General features: G+C 41.4%; 6 non-coding genes across 6 annotated transcripts; 4 read left to right on the forward strand and 2 right to left on the reverse strand.

The window, feature by feature from the left end:
* Positions 1-655: 655 nt before the first annotated feature.
* Positions 656-727, forward strand: trnaw-cca (transfer RNA tryptophan (anticodon CCA)). Its single transcript has one exon. It is a non-coding gene; the product is annotated as a tRNA-Trp (tRNA).
* A 527-nt stretch (positions 728-1,254) lies between these two features.
* trnap-ugg (transfer RNA proline (anticodon UGG)) lies at positions 1,255-1,326 on the reverse strand. The gene has a single exon. It is a non-coding gene; the product is annotated as a tRNA-Pro (tRNA).
* Positions 1,327-1,853: 527 nt separating this feature from the next.
* Positions 1,854-1,934, forward strand: trnal-cag (transfer RNA leucine (anticodon CAG)). Its single transcript has one exon. It is a non-coding gene; the product is annotated as a tRNA-Leu (tRNA).
* Positions 1,935-3,360: 1,426 nt separating this feature from the next.
* Positions 3,361-3,434, forward strand: trnat-ugu (transfer RNA threonine (anticodon UGU)). Its single transcript has one exon. It is a non-coding gene; the product is annotated as a tRNA-Thr (tRNA).
* Positions 3,435-4,308: 874 nt separating this feature from the next.
* Positions 4,309-4,382, reverse strand: trnai-aau (transfer RNA isoleucine (anticodon AAU)). The gene has a single exon. It is a non-coding gene; the product is annotated as a tRNA-Ile (tRNA).
* A 3,294-nt stretch (positions 4,383-7,676) lies between these two features.
* On the forward strand, positions 7,677-7,748 carry trnac-gca (transfer RNA cysteine (anticodon GCA)). Its single transcript has one exon. It is a non-coding gene; the product is annotated as a tRNA-Cys (tRNA).
* Positions 7,749-10,949: the final 3,201 nt, after the last annotated feature.

The following is a 10,949-nucleotide window of genomic DNA, read 5'->3' on the forward strand; positions in this document are numbered from 1 at the left end:
GGTGAAAACAATAACAACACAGGGTGTGACCAAACAGGTGTATTCACAGAGGGCAGAACTGCTGAAGGAAACCTGTCCACCTGACCGCTGCTGCTCTCCAAATTGATGCACAATGCCAGGCTGCCATCCACAGTTCATCACTTTCATTTTCTCAACATGTCTCTGTGGTGCAATGTATAATGTGTTTGGCTGTTATCTGAAAGGATGGTGGTTCAAGCCCACCCAGGGATGTTCTTTGTTTAAACTCCTTTGTGGACAGGATCTCTGCCTGTCTTGTGGAAGACTGGGACTTCATTGCCCCACAGAGACTTAATGACCAGCAGCTGTAGTTACACTATTTAAACCTCAGCTAGTTTCATGTTGGTTCAAACTGATGTTAGAATATTTGACTCTAGCAGTCATTGTTGGTCGATGTATGCTGGATAGAGAGAAAGTAGATTAAACACAGCACGTCTCTCAGTGGGCTCCAAAAGACCACTGAGCCATCCTGACATGTGTGTCCAGCTGCCAGTCTCTGATGAGGAACTGCAAAAAATCCTCCAAAAAATTGACAAAAAACACAGACTGTTATGTGTATTTCCTTCTTCAAATCTTTATTTTGGTCATTTAATATGTTTTGCTGCGTTTCAACTCCTACAGTTGTGCGCTTCTGAGAGACTCTGTGGCGCAATGGTAGCGCGTCTGACTCCAGATCAGAAGGTTGCGTGTTCAACTCACGTCAGGGTCAGCTCATCTGTTTGCACTTTTGGTAAACGTTCACATCCTCTGTGGTGCAGCGGGACGTGTTTTTCTGATGTTTTTCCGTTTCACTGCAATAATGCCACATGTCTCACATTGTCTAACTTCTCAAAGTTGTGACTTTGGATGAAAGATACACTGTTACATGGATCAAAGGCAGCAGCTCTTCAGACTCACACATCATTCAAACCTTCAAGGAAGTGACACACTACGTTGTCTTTGGAGCTTCATTAACATTGTGCACTCTATTGTGGAGGTCATGAGAAAAAAATGGGAGGAGTCTTTGATCTCTGTGATGTCATTAGAACCTTTGTGACATCACAGAATCAGCATCTCCTTTGATGTAACAGGAAAAGGTCAGACCCTGATATAATCTTGTGAACCCAAAATCTTGCCTTTTTTCTTTGTGTATTTGGGTCAGACTTTCTTCCTTAATTGTAGATACCTAACATTCTGCCTAATACTATACTTACGATAGTTGAATAGGGGTGCAGGTTATTGGACACATTATGTGAAGGGCTCGTCCGCGATTTGAACGCCGGACCTCTCGCACCCAAAGTGAGAATCATACCCCTAGACCAACGAGCCCTTGACACGCATGTGAGAGGTAGCTGGATCGATGCCCACATTCGTCACAAATCCATGACTGTGGTGTTATTAGCACAACGCTCTAACTTGATGAAGATTTGATACAACCATTTTGTGGACTGAACAACACGGTAAAGCAAAGCACAAAACTGTCCTGAGGATTTATTCCACATCAGTAACTCAAAGTGATGGTGGCCATTGGTGCAACTTAAAGTCTTTTGGAGAATGTGGGCATCGATCCCTCTACCTCTGACATGCTAAGCGAGCGCTCTACGATTTGAGCTAATTCCCCTGTATTGGCATACTAGCATGCAAGCTAAGCTTTGGGAAAAGGCCCTTTAACAACCTCTGAGTTCACCATCAACAGGTTTCAAAGATATTTAGAAATCATTCATGGCCTTAAAGGCAGATATTTAGGATAATTCTAGCTGGAATAGCAGGCTGCAACAGGAAAAGTTCTGCATGTCTCTGTCTCGAGATGGACTAATTTTTCAGCAAATTTTTCGGCTATTGTTGCAGCTTCTGTTGTCAGAATGGCCGAGCGGTCTAAGGCGCTGCGTTCAGGTCGCAGTCTCCCCTGGAGGTGGGTTCAAATCCCACTTCTGACAGAGACCACTTTTCTTTCACCTCAACTGCAGCAAGGTGTGTTTGGGGACAAATTTCTTTTGGTCTACTTTTGACCGCCCAAACTTTTAAAAGACCAAAATTCCTTTGACATGTCGAAATATTGCCATTTGTCCTTGGAAAATTGAAACAACCTGGTTTTGTCCACTCCACACGTATGAGGAAATGCAAATTTTGAGCCTCTGTGCGATCTAATCAGGCAGTCTTTGAGTATTGTGGACTCACTTTGATGGGCAAATTTTTAAGCAAATTTCAGGCAGGGTTGATCACACAACCATTATAATTTTAAGACTAAGCCACACAGAAAATATATATACATAACAACTAATTATGCTTGGATGAATGAAATAGTATTTTTTTATTTAACAATTAGTGAAAACACCAAGAACAAGTGTGCATGTAGAGTCATCCTCTTGATGATGAAATGAAAATCTGATTTTATTCCCATTTATATTTATAACTGTAAACTACGATCTCTTAAAGTTAAATGTAAAATCAATTGAAGAGTACATCCAAACTTACACGTTGACTTGAGTAGTAAATGCTTCTCATGCTGTTTCTCCTTTGCTGCTGCAGCGGTGTTATATTACGGGGAAACATGTTCTCATCCTCTCCATGGGCCTGCTTTCAGACCTCCAACTCCCTGGGTTGAAATAACTGGATCTCCATTGATGATGGCTTTTTATAGAGGTTATGATGCTGAGCTGCTTAAAGTGTCTGTCTTGTAAACAGGACATCCTGCATTCAAACCCCAGCAGTGCTTCACTCTCAGTGGAGTTCCTGCTCATCACTTCCTGTATTACAGCTTTTGCTTGCAGTTTCTGCCAAATAAGACACAAAACTTATTGTGATGTGAGTCTGAAGAGCTGCTGCCTTTGATACGTCACCTGATGATGTCACAATACTCACAGAATGAAACTCCTCCTTTGAAGCTGCTTCAAAGAATTTCCAAAATCACATGTGATTCAGATGTAAACACAAAGTCTGCTACACTTCAGAACAGCTGTGAAGCTTATTGATCATTCATTTGTTGATTATTAATGTTCAGCTCAGAAGCAAACAGTGTATCTGAAGCACAGGAAAGAGTTCTGCTCTCCAACACTCTGATCCCTCAATTACCGCTCCACTGGAGCCTGTGACGTGTCCCTCCTGACAATGTGCTTCATTATCACCGCTGGAGATGCCGGGGATCTCATTGGTTCGGTTCACAGCTGAGTGTGAAGCAGCAGTGGAGCAGTGGAAGAGTGCTGGGCCCAAAACCCAGAGGTGGATGATGGAAACAACAATGGTGTCAATAAGTGTCTTTCCCATTTTCCCATTAAACATTAAAACAAGCTACTTTACCATCAACCTCAACTGCATTTTACACATTGCACTTCCATCACCAGATCCTCTTATGTACATCAGTGTGGTGCTGTGGCTTAGCTGGTCAAAGCTCCTGTCTTGTAAACAGGAGCTCCTGGGTTCAAATCCCAGCAGTACCTTGATCTTTTAGATAAAAGAAGGCTTTTCCTTTTCCTGCCTGGACAATCAGATGTGAGGTGCCATATTTCATGAGAGAGGGAGAGAGAGAGCTGACACTGTCCTATCAAAGAGGATCCAGGGTTCAAGTCCCTGTTCAGGCGATGCAGCTTCTTCCCCCAATGGCTGTTTTTTGTCATCACATGTACATTTGTGTTCAGTCAGTAATTTGGTAGGATGACTACACAGGATAAATCACTCCAAGCTGAGTGGATATTTGAGAGATCAGAGTGTTGCACATGATAAGCACTTCCTGTGCAAAAGGCCACTCAAGGCAGAGCAGTCTAGACCTGCTCTATATGTACTTGACGTAACTTCATAATGATGTTTTGACGTGAGTTTAAAAAAAGAGGCCAAAGCATTCGGAGTTTGCTTTTAAGTGGACTTCAATGGCTGCTGTTTTGCCATCACATGTACACTTGTGTTCACTTTGGTAATTTGGTAGGATGACTACACAGGATAAATTGCGCCAAGCTGAGTGGATAGTTGAGAGATCAGGGTGTTGCGCAAGATAAGTACTTCCTGTGCTTCATTATCAACGCTGAAGATGGCGGGGATTGAACGCAGGGCCTCATACATGCAAAGCATGCACTCTACCACTGAGCTACATCCCCTGCATGGTGCACAATGCCAGCTGGAAACTAATCACTAAACTGTTACAAAGGAAATGATCAATCTGCAGTCTTGCTCTGATCATTGTAACTTTGTGTTATTGTTGTATCTGATAAGTTAAGCTGCACTTCTAATGACCACCAGGGGGCAGTTCCACTGGTTGGAAAAAGACTTCAGGCTGCATTGAAGTCTACAAAACAACATCAAGGTCTGAGAGACTGCATGTGGCCAGTATGGGGATTGAACCCATGACCTTGGCGTTATTAGCACCACACTCTAACCAGCTGAGCTAACCGGCCTGTGTGAAAGTGTTTTTTTTGGCTTATTTTTACAAATCTTTAACCAGCTGACAGCATTGGCTGTGAAATTATTCAGCCTGTTACCGGCTCAAGTCCACAGCACTGTCCTCAGCTGTTTTTGTTGGATAGTATCTGGTTTGGTTTAATCTCTTGGTTTAATCTTGGTTTAATCTCGTTAAACAGAAGCAGGACAGTTGCTGTGTATGGAGCTTTGACTGTTCCATACTTTGACTGTTTCCTTTAGCTTTCAGCTGATCATTAGCTGTGGATGGACCTGGTATCTGCTATCTGGATCTTTGCTTGGTTTCACCTCCTCAACTCAATGTGCTCTAACTGCTTATAAATGTCTCACTGGATCAAAAGCACTGGAGCACAAACTCCAATCTGCCTTTCACCTTCCTAGAAAAAGGAATAGACAACGAGTAGGACGATTCCTGTCAGATCCTGCTTGGCTCTGCAGACTGTAGCAAGATCTGACAACACTTGCGAACCAAACCAGCATTTTTTTTTTTTATAATACAAATCCTTAATGAAAAATTGATTCCACTGGGGTGGTACAGCAGCCCTCTGTGTCCTACTGAGAAAAAGATTGGTCAGATTATTGGTCAGATTATGTGACTGAAACGCTGCCTACGAGGCCTGGAACCCAGAGAAAGTAAAAAAGTGAGCTGGAGGAGTGCTGTCAGAGTTTCAGTATAAACATACATCATACAGCCCTGACCACTGTTGTATCCAGGCAGAGCTGACTGACTGTCAATGGGACATTAACATGGCCCAGTGACCACGTGGCCTAATGGACAAGGCGTCTGACTTCTGATCAGAAGACTGAGGGTTGGAGTCCCTTCGTGGTTGGGGAGCTGTGTATTACAGATGAATGGACTGAACTGTGTCCATTCATCCTCATGAATCTAAGAGGATCATTTTGTTCTTCAAACTTTTACTAAGACCACAGAAACTTCCTGCTGAAGGGGGACAACACATACAAACATAAATGTTACTGTGTGTTATTTTCCCATTTGTTTTTACTTCTTCTACGATACAGATACAGACGGTTTCAGAGAACAACTGCAGAGATGACCCTTCTGCTTTGTTGAGGTGATGAGGAGGAACTCCACTGAGAGCGAAGCAGCTGCTCCTTTCTGATGCTCCACTGACTGAGCTACAGATGATTCAGTAACAGCTGAGTTATCTTTAGTCCAACAACTGCTGTCCATTCCTACCACAGGGAGCCACAGGCTTTAGTGTTTTCAGTCCTAACCCCTTGATTGTGAAAAAGTCAAATTCACATTTTATACAGATTTTTCATCCACTTTGGAAGAGTTTGGTTAACAAATTTTACAAAACACTGTCAGGAGTCCAGACCAGAATGCACTTTAGCACCTTTAAGGCATTGCAGCTAATGGCTCGTTGGTCCTGGGGGTATGATTCTCGCTTCGGGTGTGAGAGGTCCCGGGTTCAAAGACAAGCCCTGAGTGTTATGTCGCCAATATCAGTGCCTGACCATCATGACTCTTCCCAAAGTTTGTCTCCTATGAAAAGCGGTCAATCACCACATTTGCATCTGCTCAACACAGCAACAACCACTTTGTCTTGTCCAGAAACTGCAAGCAAAAGCTGTAATACAGGAAGTGATGAGCAGGAACTCCACCGAGAGTGAAGCACTGCTGGGGTTTGGATGCAGGATGTCCTGTTTATAAGACAGACACTTTAAGCAGCTCAGCATCATAACCTCTATAAAAAGCCATCATCAATGGAGATCCAGTTATTTCAACCCAGCGGAGTTGGAGGTCTGAAAGCAGGCCCATGGAGAGGATGAGAACATGTTTCCCCGTAAATATAACACCGCAACAATAGCCGAAAAATTTGCTGAAAAATTAGCCCATCACGAGACAGAGACATGCAGATCTTTTCCTGTTGTAGCCTGCTATTCCAGCTAGAATTATCCTAAATATCTGCCTTTAAGGCTGTGAATGATTTCACCGGTGAATGATGTTAAAGGGCCTTTTCCCAAAGCTTAGCTTGCATGCTCGTATGCTAATACAGGGGAATTAGCTCAAATGGTAGAGCGCTCGCTTAGCATGTGAGAGGTAGGGGATCGATGCCCACTTCTCCACAAGACTTTTAGTTGCACCAATGGCCACCATCACTTTGAGTTACCGATGTGGGACAGATCCTCAGGACAGTTTTGTGCTTTGCTTTACCGTGTTGTTTCTCTGCAAGCCTTTGATGGAAGTTCAGTCCACAAAATGGTTGTATCAAATCTTCATCAAGTTAGAGCGTGGTGCTAATAACAACATACATGGATTTGTGACGAATGTGGGCATCGATCCAGAATGTTAGGTATCTACAATAAAGGAAGGAAAGTCTGACACAAATACACAAAGAAAAAAGGCAAGCTTGTGGGTTCACAAGATTATATCAAGGTCTGACCTTTTCCTGTTCCATCAAAGGAGATGCTGATTCTGTGATGTCACAAAGATTCTAATGACATCACAGAGATCAAAGACTCCTCCCATTTTTTTCTCATGACCTCCACAATAGAGTGCACTCTGTTAATGAAGCTCCAAAGACAAACGTAGTGTGTCACTTCCTTGAAGGTTTGAATGATGTGTGAGTCTGAAGAGCTGCTGCCTTTGATCCATGTAACAGTGTATCTTTCATCCAAAGTCACAACTTTGAGAAGTTAGACAATGTGAGACATGTGGCATTATTGCAGTGAAACGGGTGAAGTTATGTGGTTATGCGGTCCAAGGTGCTGGATTTAGGTTCCAGTCTCTTCAGAGGCGTGGGTTTGACTCCCACCACTGCCAGTTGTCCAAGCTGTGTGGTACAATCATGAAGAGTTTAGTTAAATCTAAAACTGTTGTGAATGACAGATTTAGAGTCCAGAGTGCTCATGATGACACCATGGAACCACCTGTAGCTGTGTGAAGTTTGATGTCTGTGTTACTTGAAGTATCCTGACAAGACACTTGTCACAGTGAAGACACCAGCTGAAGCTGTAACATAATCTTCGATCAGTGTCAACAGTGTGGCCTTTGTGTCCTTTTAATTAAATTTAGCGACTGTTCCTGGAGTTAATGGAGACTTTTGTGGAGGAACTGACAGGAAAGCGCACATCACTCTGCAGCTATCAACAGCAGATGCTGCAGTGAGCCCCGTCCCAAAGCCCTCACTGTTCAGTCTATTTATGAAACATTTCAGAAGTCTCAGTCTGACCCCTGTGGTTCATACTTTACAGTATGTTTTCAGTCAGACCTGCTGATCTGCAGTGATGGGCTGTGTGTGTTTATGGGGGGTGTAGCTCAGTGGTAGAGCATTTGACTGCAGATCAAGAGGTCCCCAGTTCAAGTCTGGGTGCCCCTGCCACCACCATGAGACTACATGCTTTCATACGCAAGCACAAAGAAAAAGAAAAATCTTTAAAAGAAAAGAAAAATCTTGCCTTTGTCTTTTTCTGTTTGTTCCCAACAATGCCCATTAGTTTAAAATATAGAAAACCTAAAGTAGGATTTGATTCCATAACAGCAGGACAAAGTGTGTCATTAATCTTCTGGATTCTACAGACTGAGTTCATGTTCTGATAGATTATTTTACAGCTGTAGTAACAATAAATCTCCAGCAGGTGGAAGTATTGCTGCTCAGATGTCATGTACACTGTGGGAGTCACAATACTCACAGAGGACTTTATTGTGCTGCAGTGAGATGTATATGTATGTATCTGCTGGTTCTGCCCTGTTTTATGAAAGTGTCCCAAACTGCACATACACTGAATTACACAATGATGCTCTAACGGAGATGATCAGAATCAGAAAGACGTTATTAAAAATTCTGCTGTTTGGTATCTTCTCTTCTGAAAGTTCAGGAACTGGACGGATCTGTAGAACTTCATTGCTCTCCGACAGAGAAGCTGGATGCTGCTGTTGTGCCCTTAAACAGGAAAATTGAGTTGACAGGGACGAAGAAAACACACAGCTCTCACCTTCACTCGTCTGCACAATCAATGCACAATCAACCTAGACATAAACACAAATGACCAATTCGTATTATTTACTCTGGCTGATATTCTTCACAATTTTAACATCAACGTTAGCAACATATAAATAACACCATAAGAAATAAAAATGGATGAAATCATGGATTCTGAAAAATTTTATTGTTTTGAATATATCTACCATATGTTTTATTTATATTATATTATTTCTCCTTTTTCTTTCTTAATGCTCATGCTATTTCATGACATGTTTAACAAACCATTTTTATAACTTAGAATGTAAATATAAATTGTGAAAACGTCAGTTATTTACAACCATTGATGTTAAATTTCAGACAATGTCTCAGGCGGTCTTTGAACATCGATCTACAAATATTTACAAACCAATCAGATTTCACAATGAGGTGCTGCACAATTATTATTTTTATCTAAAAACTCACTGTCGATATCTCTGTCCATCGTTTTACTGCTGTCACTCCAACATCTTTCTCCTCTCCTTAGCAACCAACTGTTGCGTCCTGCCTAATAATTTTTGATTGGCTGACGTGGTGCATTTTTCCACCAATAGGAAAGGGGGCGCCATGTTTCTTTCTGCTTGTGAGCGCTTCCACTTTTGTTTTTTGAACGGGGACAACAACATTCAGGAAAGAGCATAAAGAATGATGCAGATTGTTTTATTACTCGGCCTACAGTCAGGTTTAAAAACAGTATCTAGTTTGAAGACCTCACTTTGGACACAGTTGAAATGGAGACTCAGTGAAGAAGGGAAATATGAGGCACCGTAACACCCATATCAGAGGAAACAAACACACGCATTCCCATGCAGGGTTGTGTGACTTCCTGTAACCGCAGCAGCTGAAGGAGAAGTGTTCAGAGTTCAGCCTCCATTTTGAAGCTTCGGAGCAGAAGCAGGGAAACTGAAGGCTGAGGCCGGTGAGTGTTAACATTATTATTATTTCACTGTCAGTTTGTCCCTGTGGACTGTGGAGGGACGAAGACTCACAGTGGACTCTGTAACACTGAGACACTGAGACATGGAGGTCAGAGTTCACTTGACGAACAGAGAAAAACTCCAGCTGAGCTGAGAACAGACCGTAATGTCTGATAGTATCAAGGATGAAGGATCTACCTGATACAGAAAGTTCAGAGCTGCTCTGGAATCAGATTTTACTGTAAGTCTATTCAGTTTTCCACAGAGAGCTCAGACTTGTGTTTGGATCAACAACTTTTGAAAACCTATTTTTAGCAATTGATATTTACAAATTTTATTTGAAAACTGACAGTTTGAGCTCATATCTGAGACCATGATGATCATTTTCAACCAGCTACCTTCTCAGATATAAAGAAGAGTACTAACTGAGATGGGCGTTGAAGAGTTGAAGAACATGACAAAAAAGACAGGAAGATAGTCACTATACACTTGAATAATATAACGATGATAAGGATCATTATGAAATAAACAGAAACCTGCGCTTCTTTTTATTTCCCGACAATCTGTCTCTTAGGACTAACGTGTTCTCTTCTAAAGTTTTATTTCTGCCATTCATCTTGTTTCATTTAGGTCAGAACTTGGGCTTTCAAAAAATGTGTGTTTTTCTTTTGTCAGTTTGATCAATCATTGTTTCCTCTTCAGTAAAATTGAGCTTTTACTTTTTGGCTTACATACAATCATGAAATTTTTCCTAAAGAAAAATACTAAACTAAATGCAAACCAGTCAATTGATGTGTGGTGGTTATCACCATGTTGTGGACGATAGTAGAACTTCATCCGTCCTGTTTGTTTTTTATAGGCGGAAGAAAAGTTGAGTAATGAAGTGAAGAACGAGCAGCCACATGTTTTCTGAACACACAAAGCTGGAATGTGTGTAAATCAACTGAAGTGAGTTCAGCAGGTGAGAATCTGTATATTTCTGATCAGCAGGATCACTGTGATCACATTGTACTTGTTGATTTAGAGTTTATGTTAGTTTTTGGCAGCAGTTTGATTATAATCTGAGTTTATTGATGGAGGTTCCTCAGACTGGTCAGCTGGCTAAGAGGCCTCTGAACTCAGTTTGACTTCAGTTTCCTCGGTTCATTTGTCTTCAATACATTTAGAAACAATAAGAACAAAGGCAGCACTTTAATATGACCAGTTTGTTCAGCAGAAAACTGTTTGATTTCTCCACACTGTGACTGATTTAATGTAAAATGTTCCCACATTGTTTATCACCATCTAGTGGACAGATAGTAGAACTTCATCACATCATGTTTGTTCCTGTAATGAAGAAGAAAACTGGTTCAATAACACTGATGTAAATCTTTCCATATTGTTCAGAGCAAAGATGAGCCAACAATAATTTCTTAGGAAGATATTTTTTTATTGTTTATCACTTTAATCCATGAGAACACTGGATTGAAAACATGTAATATTCAAGTCTATGTCTCCGAAAGCATTGTCTCAGCTCTGTTGCTTTTTAATAACAAACCAAAAGACATGGAACTGAAGAGTTTTTTTAAACTGATGACAGCAGAGAAGAAGGTGATGATGAAGGAGATGTTGGTTTAAAGTTGAAGCAAACAACAAAATACAA

This window comes from Echeneis naucrates, chromosome 2, assembly GCF_900963305.1.
Source record: "Echeneis naucrates chromosome 2, fEcheNa1.1, whole genome shotgun sequence".
Classification (NCBI taxonomy): domain Eukaryota; kingdom Metazoa; phylum Chordata; class Actinopteri; order Carangiformes; family Echeneidae; genus Echeneis; species Echeneis naucrates.